Source organism: Schistocerca gregaria, chromosome 2 (assembly GCF_023897955.1).
Source record: "Schistocerca gregaria isolate iqSchGreg1 chromosome 2, iqSchGreg1.2, whole genome shotgun sequence".
Lineage (NCBI taxonomy): Eukaryota > Metazoa > Arthropoda > Insecta > Orthoptera > Acrididae > Schistocerca > Schistocerca gregaria.
The window spans coordinates 552802033-552819318 of NC_064921.1; the positions used below are offsets into that span (position 1 = coordinate 552802033).

General features: G+C 43.8%; 1 protein-coding gene across 1 annotated transcript in view; it reads left to right on the top strand.

Moving 5' to 3' along the window:
* Positions 1 to 17286, top strand: part of LOC126336209 (uncharacterized) — a 116694-nt gene that overhangs the window by 31454 nt on the left and 67954 nt on the right. The window lies entirely within an intron of this gene.

The following is a 17286-nucleotide window of genomic DNA, read 5'->3' on the forward strand; positions in this document are numbered from 1 at the left end:
TCACTTTCTATGGCTTCTAAAACTGTATCCAACAGCACACAATGTTCTTAACAACTAGGAATCGAAATCAACACATCGTCCACTTATATTGTAATCCTCTTTAACAATTCGTCAGCTACCACTTAGGATATTGTCCTAACTAAAACACAGGCTTTGTTTGTCAGTTCAAAATGTAACCAAAGCCGCGAGGAGTGGCGGCGCGGGTAGAGGCACCATGTCACGGGTTGCGTGGCCCCACCCGCCGGGGGTTCGAGTCCTCCCTCGTGTGTGTGTTGTTCTTTGCGTAAGTTAGTTTAAGTAGTGTGTAAGTCTAGGGACCGATGACCTCAGCAGTTTGATCCCTTAGGAATTCACACAAAAAAGAAGACAGTCTCACAAATAGGAAAGCTGTGCACATCCTGAACTCTTTTGCTAATGGTAGGTTCCAGTATCCATAAGTTACATTCATAGATGTGACAAAATTTTGCACATTTAAATCTGTGTAATAATTTTTCTATATTTTTAGGACTACCACTCACTGGTAATGTCATTTTGTTTAAAGCTCTTGCATCCAATGCAAGCCTGATTCATTGTCTTTTTGGGGAAAGACAAATAGGGGATTATTACAGACACTAATACCCTGTTGAAAATTGTTCCCTTAGTGTTACCTTATGTACATTGTCCACAGCAAATGGCTTCCTAAAAAAAAGTTATATTCGTGGGAGGTTAGATAACATTCATAACCTCGAACTAATCTTAGCTTCTCCGAAAATATTTCATTATGCTTCTGCAAGACCCGATTTAGCTCATTCTTTTGCGTTTCTGTCAAATCCAATATTTCCTTTACTCTCTCTTCATTTCTTATCTCTATATCTCGGATTTCAGTGGTTTCTACTTCCTCCCATTCTCTGTACATGTACTGACTGTTGTCTTCGCTGTAATGGTCGTCAGTTCAAAGACTAGTTTGATGCAGCTCTCCGTACTATCCTGTCCTGTGCAAGCGTCTTCATCTCCGAATAACAACTGCAACCTACGTAATTCTGAATCCGCTTACGGAATTCAGCACTTGGTCTCTCTCAACAATTTTTACCATCCCCCCCTCCTCCCCATAGTACAACCCAATAGCAAATTGGTGATCCCTTGATGTCTCAGAATTTGTCCTACCAACTAATCCCTTCTTCTGGTCAAGTTGTGCCTCAAATTTCTTTTCTCCCCAGTTCTGTTCAGTAATTCCTCGTCATATGCCCACCTAATCTTCGGTATTCTGTAGAATCACATTTCAAACTCTTCTCTTTTCTTCTCTTCTTGTCTAAATTGTTTATCGTCTGTGTTCCACTTTCACCAAAATGCTTTCAGAACAGACTTCCTAAAATTTAAATCTATATTCAATGCTAACAAATTTCTTTTCTTCACAAACGCTTTTCTTGCCGTTAACGGTTTACATTTTGTATGCTCTCAACTTCAGCCATCATCAGATATTTTTCTGTTCAAATCACCAATCTTATCTACTACTTTCAGTTTCTCGTTTCTTACTCTAATCCCTCGGCGTCACCAGATTTAATTCGACTACATTCATAGCCTTATTTGGCTTCTGTTTATGTTCATCTTATACACTCCTCTGAAAACACAGTCCCTTCCGTTCAACTGCTCTTCCCAGTCCTTTGCTACCTCTGACAGAAATACAGTGCCATCGGAAAACCTCAAGCTTTTATTTCTTCTCCCTGAACTTTAATTCCTCCTCCAATTTTTCTTTGGTTTCCTTTACTGCTTGCTCAATATACAAATTGAGTAACGTCGGCAATAGCGTTGTAATGAACTTTCATGGAAGATTTGGGAATCGAAAGGGTTGCTGCCGCCAAGTTTGCTCCTCGGGTTCTGACTGAAAATCAAAAGGAACGTCGAGCTGAATCGTGTCGTGCTTTGAAACTACAGCCTGTAATTGATCCAGATTTTCTGTCGAAGGTCATTACTGCTTATGAGTCATGGTGCTCTGGTTACGACCCAGAAACAAAACAACATTGAAGCGAAGGGAAGATGCGACCGTCACACTGTCCAAAACAATGTCATCAAGTCACGTGCGCATGACAACAATGCTCATTTGTTTTTTTGATGCCAAGGGCGTAATTCATTCAAAGTCTGTTCCCCCAGGTCAGATCATCAGTCAGACCTCTTATTTGGAAGTTTTAAGAAGACTGCGCAAGAGCGTTCGTCGAAAAAGACTCTATTTGTGACAGACTGGTGCCTCCACCACTAGAACGCACCTACACACACAGCTATCTCTGTTAGATAGTTTTAGGCTAAAAATAGCATTGTTACGCTGCCCCACGCACCTTACTCGCCTGACCTGACTCCCTGCGACTTTTACTTACTCAAGCGCATGAAAAGGGGCATGAAAGAACATGGATTTCACAAAACTGAAGAAGTCAAAAAAACGTGTGAGTAACTGTCAGCCATTCCTAAAGATGGAGACAAAAATGTTTCGAACAGTGGAAGCACTAGTGGGAAAAGTGTATCAGTTGTTATTGAGACTATTTAGAAGGGGTTAAGGTTGTTTTGTAAACACCTGGAAAATATATAGCTTTTAGAAAATAACTGCGACTTTTTTTTCGTACCTCTTGGTACGTATGTACGTTCCACATCTCCTCCGAAACCAAGGGACCGATTTCAATCAAACCTGGTACACGTATCACTTACTGTCTGGAAACAAGCGCCGTAGGGCTAAGTATCACTGCCTATCAAAAGGATGGAGGTGAAAGAGAGGTGTAGACCATGACGTGCAAATACCCAGACTTCCTTCATTCAGTATTTGAGAAAGATAACGCTTAGAGGCCTGCAAAACCTTTGCACATAATTTAAAACCTTCACTAAACTTTCTGACACCGAGACACCCTACATAATGATTAAAGGAAAAAAAATGTTATCGCTTTAACATTTTCGCATCAGGCATGACGCTTTATTTTTCTACTTCTTTACTACTCATTGTATTTGCGACACATTCTGCAGACAGTCTTCAATATACCGTTGAATGCATCTGCTTAATTACGAGGCTGAGTCAAATGAAAACCTTACATATTTTTTTAAAATATTATTTATTGTGCAGAAGTGATATAAAACTGTATCACTTTTCAACATAATCTCCCCCACGCTCAATTCAAGTCCTCCAGTGCCTACAAAGTGCATAAATTCATTTAGAAAAAAACTCTTTTGGTAGTCCGTGCAACCACTCATGCAGCGCGTGGCGTACCTCTTCATCAGAACGGCACTTCTTCCCTTCCATTGCGTCTTTGAGTGGTTCAGACATATGGAGATCATTTCGGGCAAGGTCTGGTGAGTACGGCGGATGAGGAAGACACTCAAAATGCAGGTCTGTGATTGTTGAAACTGTTGTAAAGACAGTGTGGACCATTGCAGTGTCATGTTTCAAAAGGACACCTGTTGACAGCCATCCACGTCGCTTTGATTTGATTTCAGGTGGCATATGATTTTAGGAGATCTGTGTATGATGCACTGGTGACAGTGGTTCCTCTAGGCATGTAATGCTCCAAAGTGGTGCCTTTTTCGTACCAAAACATTTTCAGCATAACCTTCCCTGCTGATGGGTCTCTTCGAAATTTCTTTCGTTTTGGTGATGAGGAATGGCGCCATTTCTTGGTCACTCTCTTGGTTTCTGGTTGGTGGAAGTGTACCTAGGTTTGATCGCCAGTAACGATTCTTGCAAGGGAGCCATCGCCTTCTTGTTCAAAGCGCCGAAGAAGCTCTTCACAAGCATCAACACGTCGTTCTCTCATTTCAGGAGTCAGCTACCTTGGCACCCATCTTGCAGACACTATGTGAAACTGGAACACATCATGCACAATGTGGTGTGCTGACTCATGACTAATCTGTAAACATGCTGCAATGTCATTCAGTGTCACTGCTGCAATGTTCTGTGCAGTCAAAACTCGTTGTGCCTAACCTGGATGAGGAGCATCTTCTACTGAAGTCACATCATTTGCGAACTTCCTACTGCATTCGTAGACTTGCTGCTGTGACAAACATGCATCACCGTACTGAACCTTCATTGGTCGATGAATTTCAATAGGTTTCACACCTTCACTACGCAAAAACGAAGTAACAGAACGCTGTTCTTAACCGGTGCAAGTCGCAAGTGGGGTGGCCATCTTTACACTGATACTGCAACGGTATGTGTGCATCAGCACTTTGCTGCCACCTACAGGCCATTCTGCACGCTCTTTGTAGCACTCTTACCAATTTACAGTATAACGGATTTGTTTTTACAAATTTAAGATTTTCATTTGACGCACCCTCGTATATCTATGTAAAACACATAGTTCTAGATATATCACATCATCAAAAATAGATAGATATATATATGTCTATCTATTTTTGATGATGTCCCCCCCATGAACCATGGACCTTGCCGTTGGTGGGGAGGCTTGCGTGCCTCAGCGATACAGATGGCCGTACCGAAGGTGCAACCACAACGGAGGGGTATCTGTTGAGAGGCCAGACAAACGTGTGGTTCCTGAAGAGGGGCAGCAGCCTTTTCAGTAGTTGCAGGGGCAGTAGTCTGGATGATTGACTGATCTGGCCTTGCAACATTAACCAAAACGGCCTTGCTGTGCTGGTACTGCGAACGGCTGAAAGCAAGGGGAAACTACAGCCGTAATTTTTCCCGAGGACATGCAGCTTTACTGTATGACTAAATGATGATGGCATCCTCTTGGGTAAAATATTCCGGAGGTAAAATAGTCCCCCATTCGGATCTCCGGGCGGGGACTACTCAGGAGGATGTCGTTATCAGGAGAAAGAAAACTGGCGTTCTACGGATCGGAGCCTGGAATGTCAGATCCCTTAATCGGGCAGGTAGGTTAGAAAATTTAAAAATGGAAATGGATAGGTTAAAGTTAGATATAGTGGGAATTAGTGAAGTTCGGTGGCAGGAGGAACAGGACTTCTGGTCAGGTGACTGCAGGGTTATAAACACAAGATCAAATAGGGGTAATGCAGGAGTAGGTTTAATAATGAATAGGAAAATAGGAATGCGGGTAAGCTACTACAAACAGCATAGTGAACGCATTGTTGTGGCCAAGATAGATACGAAGCCCACACCTACTACAGTAGTACAAGTTTATATGCCAACTAGCTCTGCAGATGATGAAGAAATTGAAGAAATGTACGATGAAATAAAAGAAATTATTCAGATAGTGAAGGGAGACGAAAATTTAATAGTAATGGGTGACTGGAATTCGAGTGTAGGAAAAGGGAGAGAAGGAAACATAGTAGGTGAGTATGGATTGGGGCTAAGAAATGAAAGAGGAAGCCGCCTAGTAGAATTTTGCACAGAGCACAACTTAATCATAGCTAACACTTGGTTTAAGAATCATGAAAGAAGGTTGTATACGTGGAAGAACCCTGGAGATACTAAAAGGTATCAGATAGATTATATAATGGTAAGACAGAGATTTAGGAACCAGGTTTTAGGTTGTAAGACATTTCCAGGGGCAGATGTGGACTCTGACCACAATCTATTGGTTATGACCTGTAGATTAAAACTGAAGAAACTGCAAAAATGTGGGAAATTAAGGAGATGGGACCTGGATAAACTGAAAGAACCAGAGGTTGTAAAGAGTTTCAGGGAGAGCATAAGGGAACAATTGACAGGAATAGGGGAAAGAAATACAGTAGAAGAAAAATGGGTAGCTCTGAGGGATGAAGTAGTGAAGGCAGCAGAGGATAAAGTAGGTACAAAGACGAGGGCTGCTAGAAATCCTTGGGTAACAGAAGAAATATTGAATTTAATTGATGAAAGGAGAAAATATAAAAATGCAGTAAATGAAGCAGGCAAAAAGGAATACAAACGTCTCAAAAATGAGATCAACAGGAAGTGCAAAATGGCTAAACAGGGATGGCTAGAGGACAAATGTAAGGATGTAGAAGCTTATCTCACTAGGGGTAAGATAGATACTGCCTACAGGAAAATTAAAGAGACCTTTAGAGAGAAGAGAACCATGTGTATCAATATCAAGAGCTCAGATGGCAGCCCAGTTCTAAGCAAAGAAGGGAAGGCAGAAAGGTGGAAGGATTATATAGAAGGTTTATACAAGGGCGATGTACTTGAGGACAATATTGTGGAAATGGAAGAAGATGTAGATGAAGACGAAATGGGAGATACGATACTGCGTGAAGAGTTTGACAGAGCACTGAAAGACCTGAGTCGAAACAAGGCCCCCGGAGTAGACAACATTCCATTAGAAGTACTGACGGCCTTGGGAGAACCAGTCCTGACAAAACTCTACCAGCTAGTGAGCAAGATGTATGAGACAGGCGAAATACCCTCAGACTTCAAGAAGAATATAATAATTCCAATCCCAAAAAAAGCAGGTGCTGACAGATGTGAAAATTACCGAACTATCAGTTTAATAAGCCACGGCTGCAAAATACTAACGCGAATTCTTTACAGACGAATGGAAAAACTGGTAGATGCAGACCTCGGGGAGGATCAGTTTGGATTCCGTCGAAATGTTGGAACACGTGAGGCAATACTGACCTTACGACTTATCTTAGAAGAAAGATTAAGAAAAGGCAAACCTACGTTTCTAGCATTTGTAGACTTAGAGAAAGCTTTTGACAATGTTGACTGGAATACTCTCTTTCAAATTCTAAAGGTGGCAGGGGCAAAATACAGGGAGCGAAAGGCTATTTACAATTTGTACAGAAACCAGATGGCAGTTATTAAAGTCGAGGGGCATGAAAGGGAAGCAGTGGTTGGGAAAGGAGTGAGACAGGGTTGTAGCCTCTCGCCGATGTTATTCAATCTGTATATTGAGCAAGCAGTAAAGGAAACAAAAGAAAAATTTGGAGTAGGTATTAAAATTCATGGAGAAGAAGTAAAAACTTTGAGGTTCGCCGATGACATTGTAATTCTGTCAGAGACGGCAAAGGATGTGGAAGAGCAGTTGAACGGAATGGACAGTGTCTTGAAAAGAGGATATAAGATGAACATCAACAAAAGCAAAACTAGGATAATGGAATGTAGTCAAATTAAATCGGGTGATGCTGAGGGAATTAGATTAGGAAATGAGACACTTAAAGTAGTGAAGGAGTTTAGCTATTTAGGAAGTAAAATAACTGATGATGGTCGAAGTAGGGAGGATATAAAATGTAGACTGGCAATGGCAAGGAAAGCGTTTCTGAAGAAGAGAAATTTGTTAACATCGAGTATAGATTTATGTATCAGGAAGTCGTTTCTGAAAGTATTTGTTTGGAGTGTAGCCATGTATGGAAGTGAAACATGGACGATAACTAGTTTGGACAAGAAGAGAATAGAAGCTTTTGAAATGTGGTGCTACAGAAGAATGCTGAAGATTAAATGGGTAGATCACATAACTAATGAGGAGGTATTGAATAGGATTGGAGAGAAGAGAAGTTTGTGGCACAACTTGACTAGAAGAAGGGATCGGTTGGTAGGACATGTTTTGAGGCATCAAGGGATCACAAATTTAGCATTGGAGGGCAGCGTGGAGGGTAAAAATCGTAGAGGGAGACCGAGAGATGAGTACACTAAGCAGATTCAGAAGGATGTGGGTTGCAGTAGGTACTGGGAGATGAAGCAGCTTGCACAGGATAGAGTAGCATGGAGAGCTGCATCAAACCAGTCTCAGGACTGAAGACAACAACAACATATATATGTCACATCATCAACGCTGAGATGCGTGGAAATCAGGACAGCAGTCGAACATTTTCTGTATCCAGAAAGGCCCGTGCAGGACCTGCAACATGCGGTCGTCCATTACCCTGCTGAAATGTAGGGTTTCGCAGGGATCGAATGAAGGGTAGAGCCACGGGTCGTAACACATCTGTAATATAAAGTCAACTGTTCAAAGTGCCGTCAATACGAACAAGAGGTGACCGAGACGTGTACCCAGTGGCACCCCATACCATCACTCCGTGTGATACGCCAGTATGGCGATGACGAATATACGCTACCGCGACGTCACCAAACACGGATGCGACCATTATGATGCTGTAAACAGAACCTGGATTCATCCGAAAAAATCACATTTTGTCATTCGTGCACCCAGGTTCGTCGTCGGGTACATCATCGCGGGCGCTCCTGTCTGTGATGCAGCGTCAAGGGTAATCGCATCCATGGTCTCCGAGCTGATAGTCCATGCTGCTGCAAACGTCGTCAAACTGTACGCGCAGATGGATGTCTTGCAAACGTCCCCATCTGTAGACTCAGGGATCGATACGTGGCTGCACGATCCGTTACAGCCTTGCGGATAAGATGCCTGTCATCTCTACTGCTAGTGATACGAGGCCGTTGGGATCCAGCACGGCGTTCCGTATTATACTCCTGAACCCACCGATTCCATATTCTGCTAACAGTCATTGGATCTCGACCAACGCGGGCAGCAATGTTGCGATACGATAAACCGCAATCGCGATAGGCTACAATCCGACCTTTATCAAAGTCGGAAACGTGATGGTACGCATTTCTCCGCCTTACACTAGGCATGACAAAAACGTTTCACCAGGCAACGCCAGTCAACTGCTATTTGTGTATGAGAAGTCGGCTGGAAACTTTCCACATGTTAGCACGTTGTAGGTGTCGCCACCGGCTCCAACCTTGTGTGAATGCTCTGAAAATCTAATCGTTTGCGTATCACAGCATCTTCTTCCTGTCGGTTAAATTTTACGTCTGTAGCACATCATCTTCGTGGTGTACCAATTTTAATGGTCAGTAGTGTAGTTTAACGAGAGATTGTAAGTAAATATATTACAATCCTTTGCTCCGTTTTCTAGTACAAAATATTATGTTTTTATGTAAAATTTCATGTGTCTGAATGAACTGTACACTGAATGACGTGGTCAGTTGCCACCTGGTGGCGTTGCAGACACGCGTCGCGCTGTGAAAAGTATGTAAGCGCAGCAGAGACGGATGTGGGATCATGCTAGCGAAGGTGGTGGCTGCTAATAGGAAAATCCACTCGGATGAGGGACTTTCACAAAGAACAGGAGCTGGTCTAACGTTTACGTGTTACTGTCGTGAGTATCTGTGGAACCAGGTAGAAGGACAGTGAAACTACCACTAGGCGCTAAAATGGTTCAACGTCCATGACTCTTCATAGAACGTGTAGTTCGGAGGTTAGTCTAGTCTGTAAAGTAGGGTAGATGGTGATCTTTGGCAGCTCTGCCGAAAGAGCACAGTACTGGTGCACGCACAACTGTTTCGGGGCACACACTTTATCGTGCATTGCTGAAAATGGAACTCGGCAACAGACCACCCTACGTGTTCATATGTCGACCCAACGACATCGTCAACTACGAATGCAGTGGGCACAGGACCATCGGGATTCTACCGTCGATAGACAGAAGCGTGTCGGTTCTTCGGGTGAATGACGTTCTTGCTACACTAGGTCGATGGTCGTCTCCACAAACGTCGTCAGCGAGGTGATCGGCGGCTCAAAACGTGCAGAGCAGTATTATGCTACGTAATCGAAGACACGCTGACAGCTGTGAACCACCTGCATCCCTTCATGCTCGATGTCTTCCCCGACGGAGATGTCAGACCGGTTATTTAGCGAATTACATGACCTAGGCGTATTCATCTAAGGCCCGCCAAATAGCTATCGGATCTGTGGTACGCGGTATCAGCGATGTATTTAGCTCCAAAGACGACCAAACAAGCTATTAATTTTGTATTCATGAAGTTTCGGCTCATCAGTGTACATAATAGTCTGAGCTCTTAACAGCACAGCTATAGTAGCAATTCAAGAATCTGTATTGGGTGTGAATTAAATAGAATTAAAATTCCAGAATGAGATTTTCACTCTGCAGCGGAGAGTGCACTGATATGAAAATTACTGGTAGAGTACAACAGTGTGTCGGACCGAGATTCGAACTCGGGAACTCCGTCTTTCGCGGGAAAATGCTCTACCGATTGAGCAACCCAAGCACGTACTGTCAGTATGCCGTCTCCTCCCTTCCAAACCTAACAGAAGCTCTTCCGCGAACCTTGCAGAAATAGCACTCCTGGAAGCAAAGATATGGTTTAGCCACAGCCTGAAGGATGTTTCTAGAACGAGATTTTCATTCTGCAGCGGAGTGTGCAGTGATTTGGAACTTCCTGGCGGATTAAAACTGTGTGCCGGACAGAGACTCAAATTCGGGACCTTTGCCTTTTGCGGGCATGTCTCTGCAATATCTTTTCTTCCAGGAGTGCTGTGAGTGCTGTGTTATTGGTAGATCTAGGCGTCCTGTACAGAGTAGACATGGGTTAGGGAGGACTGAGGGTTTTATAATGCCATACCGATCCACCAAACCAACAAGTTCTAGGTGCTGTGCTTCACCGAATATTAAACTGAGCCAAACTGATCCCTGTTATGGAGAAACCCTGTTTTTCCTGTGTCAAGAGGACACAAACCTAAACAGGATAGGGGTCTATTAATTTTCGGCAGTTCAAAGGTATGGTGAATAATAGTACCCCTTAGGGAAATGGCAGCAAGGGACAGGAAAGAACACTACACGCACTGAATGTGTATGCATGAGAGCCTCACTCAACATGTTAAAGAAACTCTTCTGGCAGTCATTGGGGGAAAAGCGTACAACTAACTGCAGACTGTGATGCGCGCTGGAACAAACGACTCTTTTTGTCTGGGCTCCGAGGTCATACTTAGATCATTTTAGTGGCTGACAGAGAAAGTTGAGAAGACCAGCTTTGGGAACAGAGTTTCAACGAAGCTCCAAATTGGTATAACTGTCCCCAGAACTGATTTTCACACGCTGGTTCTGAGCCAAGAGGAATAACTAAATGAAAGACTTCGGAGGTTTTGTGAAAAGCTTGTCTGAGACATATTAGACTTTCACCATATTGCTGAGAACAGTAAGGGGCCCCCTAAATGGGTCAGGTGTGCACTACGCATCAGAGGCTGCTATCAGGGTGTGCGGTCCAAACTAATGCCCCTACAGGTAACAGTATTAAAATCCCAGTCGTTCCTAGTCGTTATCTGCCGAAGCATTCGCAACCAAGTACAAGAGTTTGAAGTGCTCCTGAAAGGCAGTGAAGCTCATGTAAATTAGGTCCATAAAGATGGGTGACATCTGATGGCAGTGAGATTTCTGGGGAAAATTTAATTGTTTTCCAAAAGGATAGGCTAACACAAAATAGAAGTGTCTATTTGTCGCAGTAGACAAAAAACTCAACGAAGACAGAAACTGAAGATGAATGCGAGATTTTTTGCGCAAGATTCAGTTTTCTTTCTTTCTTTTTTTTTCTTTTTTTTTAAGGGGAGGGAGCATAAAATGGTAACTGGGTCCTTCCATCAACCACCAACTCACCTCCTGAAGTAGCCGAAGACACCCTGTAAAACATTACTAATTGCCTTCTCTGAAGAACACCTAAAATCTAGATCTAATGGCAACTAAGAGACCTGACCTCTTTAAGGGGGTCCACATAAAATCTGGTGTCAGTGAGTATGGTGCGGTTGTGACAACAATGATAAGCAAACTGCAAAGGACAAATAATACAGGTAGAAACTTATACATGTTCAGTAAAATAAATTTAAAAAAGCAGTATTGTTGTATTTCAGTGAGGAATTTGAATCCTCCAGCACAGGAGAGGGGCATGTAGAGGAACTGTGACTCAAGTCTGAAGGGATAGTGGACCATTCATTAGAGAGATAAGTACCCAGCAGCACATTTCATAATGAGAATGGCCGTCCATGGTATATAATCGCTGCAAAGAAACTTCTAAGGGAATAAAATAAATTTCCAAAAAGTCATGCGAAACTTAGCTTTCCCTTTCCTCACACGATGCATGCGTACTACGGGTGGAGGGCGTCAGGCTGACGCCATATCTCTGGATTTGGGAAAAGCGATTGACTCTTATCAAAGATTTGAAAAATGGTTCAAATGGCTCGGAGCACTATGGGACTCAATTTCTGAGGTCATCAGTCCCCTAGAACTTAGAACTACTTAAACCTACCTAACCTAAGGACATCACACACATCCATGCCCGAGGCAGGATTCGAACCTGCGACCGTATCGGTCTTACGGATCCGGACTGTAGCGCCTAGAACCGCTCGGTCATTCAGGCCGGTTCAAAGATATGAGAATTGGCCTTCGTTCTCACAAATGTGAGTGGCTCGAAGACTTCTTAAGTCACAGAAAACAGTAAGTTGTTCCCGACGGGGATTGTTCATTAGAGTCAAGCGTATCGTTAGTAGATCCCTATGCAAGTGTGATGGCAGCAATCTACGGTTATTTGTTGATGATGCTGTGACGTGCGGAACGGTGAGAAAGTTCAGTGACTGTAGGAGGATACAGGTCGACTTTGACAAAATTTGTTGATGGTGTGATGAGTTGCAGCTAGCTCTAAATGTAGAGAAACGTGAGTCAAATCGGATGAGTAGGAGTAAAAACCTTAATGTTTTAATACAGCATTAGTAGTGTCCTGCGTGACAGAGTCACGTCGTTTAAACGTCTGGGCGTAATGTGAAGCGACATGAAATGTAATGAACATAGGACTGTGGTAGGAAAGGCGAATAGTCGACTTCCGTTGATTGGAAGAATTCTCGGAAAGTGTGATTCATCTGTAAAAGAGACCGCATATAGGATGCCAGTGCAGCCAATTCCTGAGTACTGCTCGAAAGTTTGGTATTCGCACTTGGTTTGGATTATGGAAGCAGTACAGAAGTGTGCTGCTAGACATGTTACCGGTAACATCGAACAACAGGCAAGAATTACAGAGACGCTTCGAGAACTCAGATGGGTATGTTCTTCTCGAGGAACAATATGGAGAAAATTTAGAGAATAGGAGTTTGATGCTGACTGCGGAACGATTTTAATTCCGCCAACATACATTTCGCGTAAGGAGCACGAACATTCGAGAAGTTGGAGCTGATATGGAGTCATAAAGATTTTTCCGTATCTCTGTTTGTGAGTGGAGCAGGAAAGGAAATGACTAGTAGAAGTGTAGGGTATCCTTCGCCAAGCACCGTTCGCTGGCTTACGGAGTGTGTATGTAGATGTAGATGGACAGAGATTATAGTAGGTGTAAAACAAAGCTTAGGGATATAGACAGAGTTAGTGGCTATGAATAGTGTTAGTGTGATTGGTGTCAGTAAACAGCTGAAATCGTTGTAATTGTACACAGTGCCCGGGCCCGATAGAATCCCTATAAAATTCTATACTGAATTTGCGATCTAAAAAATTTCCATAGGACTGAGCTGTCATTGTAGGAAATATCTGTTTCCTGTTACAAACAGAAACTTGATTCAAAGACAAGAGAAACTACTGATTCAGGTCGACAATGTCTCAAGCGTGTTTGCAGTTCTTTAGGTCGTCAATCAAAGGAGCCTTCTCTTTCACAGATCCATTCCACTTACATTTCAGTAATTCCTCTCGACATTCGCCCCACTTGCAAGAAAAACGTAGTAACTAGTATACTGGAAAATGGAGAAATGCGAAAAGAGACTCGTTTGACGGTAAATGGGCACTTGCTTGGGGAAGCCTCGTGCTGGTTTTCAATTATGGCCCCCAGTATAGCTTTAACTTCTAGAGGTACAGAGATGAGGTACCACCATCTCATGTGCAAATAATCAGAGGTCGTCAATACTTTCTGTTCATGGAATTTAATGTAGATGCGTTTCGCTCTGCAGAGCTTTCTGAATTTCTCTTATGTGAAGGTATTGATTCCATAAACTGGCTCGTGATGCTTCAGATTTGAGTCATATTGGTCATTATCTAGAATGCATTTGGAACTCCCTCAGCCAACAAAGACTCTCCCACACGCCCTCTGCCACGACGGCATTGGAACCACCACACAGGGAGCATTCGTGATAGCTAGGGTAGCGCTTACCTAAACTAATAAACTAATCATAAAAAGTTTTTCTGCATTCTTATAACTGGGAGCACGATCAGTCTTACATTCCCCGGGAGCAGAGTGTTAGAAAATCATACTTATGAAACTAAAAACGCAACCTTACCGTAAAAGAAGAGAGAAAAGACAACCAAAATAAATGAGGTCAGTTTTAGCGTCAGTTAAATCGACGTCTGTTGCTAGAAAAAATTCATTACGATGTTGCCCCACCCCATGCTGTGTAGTGTGTTTGGGTTCCCCTCTCAGATTTTTGTCCACGAGGTGATCGAGTTGTTGCAGTTTCTGCCTATCTTCCTTTCCCACGGCGGCCTTCCTGTGATCATCGAGGCTGGAACGCAGCATTAAATTTTTCGAGCAGTCCCAGTACACTGATAAGCCAAAACGTCATGACAAATGCCCAACGTGAGGATGGATGTCACCTGTTGGCGTTGCGGGAACGTGACACGGTATGGGAAGTATAGAAGTGGATCAAAGGCGGATGGGGAAACATTCTAGAGACGAAACGGGCCACAAATGGGGAACTGTACTAACATGAGCAACTTTATCAAAGCTGATATTATTATTACCAAGAGCCTGTGAACGAGTATCTTGAAAAAGGAGTAGCTGGTCGAACCTTCACGTGCTGCTGTAGTGAGTATCTATGGAAAGTGCTAGAATGACAGTGAAACTACCACTGGACGATAAGTGGTTGGACATCCACGACTCTCCATAGAACGTGGGATTCGGACAATTGCCTGTTCTGTGCAGCAGGATAGGTGGCGATCTGTGGTATCTCTGCAGAAAGAGTGCACTGCTGGTGCACGAACAAGTGTTTTGGAGCACACCATTCTTGTCACATTTTTGAACATAGGACTCCACAGCAGACGGCTCCTACTTGTTCGCATGTTAACGCAACGACATCGTCAGTTACGATGCAGTGGCCACGGGATCGTCGAGATTGCACGCTGGATCAATGGAAACACGTCGCCTCGTCGGATGAATAACGTTTTTGCTGCACCAGGTGCTGACTTCACAAACGCCGTCATCCTCGCGAACGACGGTTCGAAACGTGCAGCGCGCTACGGAGGCAGGCTGGTGGGAACAGTGTTTTGCTACGTCAGACATTCTGCTGCGCTTGCATGGGGCCTGTAGTGGTAATCAAAGACAGAGAGACAACTGAAGTTCACCAGCATCGCTTCATGCTTTACGTCTTCCCCAACGTTGGTGTCATCATTGAGCAAGATAATTGTTCGTGTCTCAAAGCCAAAACAGTAGCACAGTGTTTTGAGGAACATGACAGCCAACACACACTGACATCTTCGCCACAAAACTCGGCTGGTGGAACACATCTTGGTCGCTATCAGGCGCCAGCGCTGCCCCCACAAGTAGCAGCCCGTTGTTTAAGGAAATTAAGTGACTTAGGCTAGAAATCTAGTCCCATATATTTCAGCCGTCTGTATTACATAGGAATCAAACATACATGAAATGAAATGGTACACAGGTGCACTGTACGTCAACAGCACCCCTACCGAAATGGGAGCTTACCCCTCAAATGTAGATGTTGAAGAATACAAAGAAATAAACACAATAAATTAACAATTACATAAGAGAAGAGAAGAAAAGTGGACAAAGACATAATTGCTCCTGTGAAAGTCCCCGTGAGTCAGGGGGGGAGAAGCCAGCCAGCACTTTACTACCCAACGCTAGGCCTGGGTATCGGGCGCTGTGCTGTGTTACGCTCAAAGATCCTGAACGATGCGTAGCACGACGTCAGCACCCTGGATGAGATAAAAGCGTGCTCCGGCCTCTTGGAGCCCAGCTTCAGGAGGTCGCTCGCGGGCTGTGGGGACCATGTTCTCCTCCAGTTCAAGGTGGCCGTTGACTGGTTACACTCTGGACGTCGGGACGCTTCACAACCTGCCAAAAACCTGGCCGGTCCCTGATACGTAGAACTGGTGTTATGTTTCGTTTCAGAGGGAGCCCAAAAACCTATTACACACGTGGTCATACCGTTTTGGATCGTCAGTGTAGACTCATTAGGTTTCCTGTTAACCGACGATACTAGCTACGCAATTTGTTTGATTCCCTTCGCCTATAGGAAGATGTTTACGAAATGACCCTGATATTCCCTCGCAGTATCCTCTTGAAAGATGAAACTTCGCCGGAATCTTGTGTGCTGAGTTGGACAGCAAGCCGAAGGCTACTGTGTAGTGCAAATATTACCGTCGGTACCCGTCAGAGGTATCACCTAACCCTTCATCGTAGCAGCCCAAGTCATAACTGCCATCCCAGCCCAACCCCAAGCCGAGCCCACGGGACTGCATCGATGAGACCCGGTTACCTCCACACTCCTCTACGACGTTCGCCAGGCTCGATACATGTTCTATAGTTCCCGGTGAAAGGAATCTGACACTGTAAACAACGATCGAAGAGTTCCCTTTCTTAGTTTCTTTACGCACCAGATTCCTGATGAATGTGCAGTGTTGTTTTTACGGACGCGAAGCAGCCAATCTGATGGTGTGGAGCTGGTTGAGTACTCTCTGGCGCGACGTAGTCCTCATATTTGACATCATATTGAATGAGAGCTAATGGAGACTGAAACGTCCCCTTAGAACAATTTATACAAGACTGTGCTTAAGCTGACACACAATATTTTTAGCGTAACGCAATCTGACTTCCAAAAATCCTACGAAAGAATGGCCCTGACTAACATTAACCTATATGTTTCACAAATCACTTACCTCACAAAAATCTTCGTTACTCAAGCTACTGCAATACAGCGAGCGCCACTACTGCCAGCTAAATAAAAGATTCAAACTACTGAAGGCACTAACTACTGATAGGCATACTTAACAAATGAAAGACTTTAATAGAGAACAAACAATGTATTTACCTCATTAGTCATAATATATATAGCAGCTCATGACACCAATTCTTACACATTTCAAAACTCCGCCATCTCTCTCCCCACGTCCACCACTGCTGGCGGCTCACCTCCAACTGCGCAACGCTACGCGCTGTTAACATCCAGCTGCCGCTGCCCAACACTACAATGGCGAGTATTACAACAATGCCAACCAGCCACAGACTGCACACGGCACAGCCAGTGATTTTCATACAGAGCGCTACGTGGCGGCGGGGTTACCAATAAAAAAACCTAAACAGCCTACTTACAAGACTTCTGCCAAACCTAAGTAAAAGAGAGGTCCTAGCCTTCGATTTCTAGAAGACAGAGGGACACAGGAACTTACATATTCTATTAGATCGGATCAAAAGTTTCCCACACCTACACCCCTAAATAACTAGGTCACGAACCCATCAAACGAGATTGGCTCAATAGTAAATCGAGTACACCATATAGCCGGAAACAAGTGGGGACAAAATTCAGATACAATATGCAATGATGCAGCCTGTCTTGTGTACTCAGCTACTGAACATGGTGC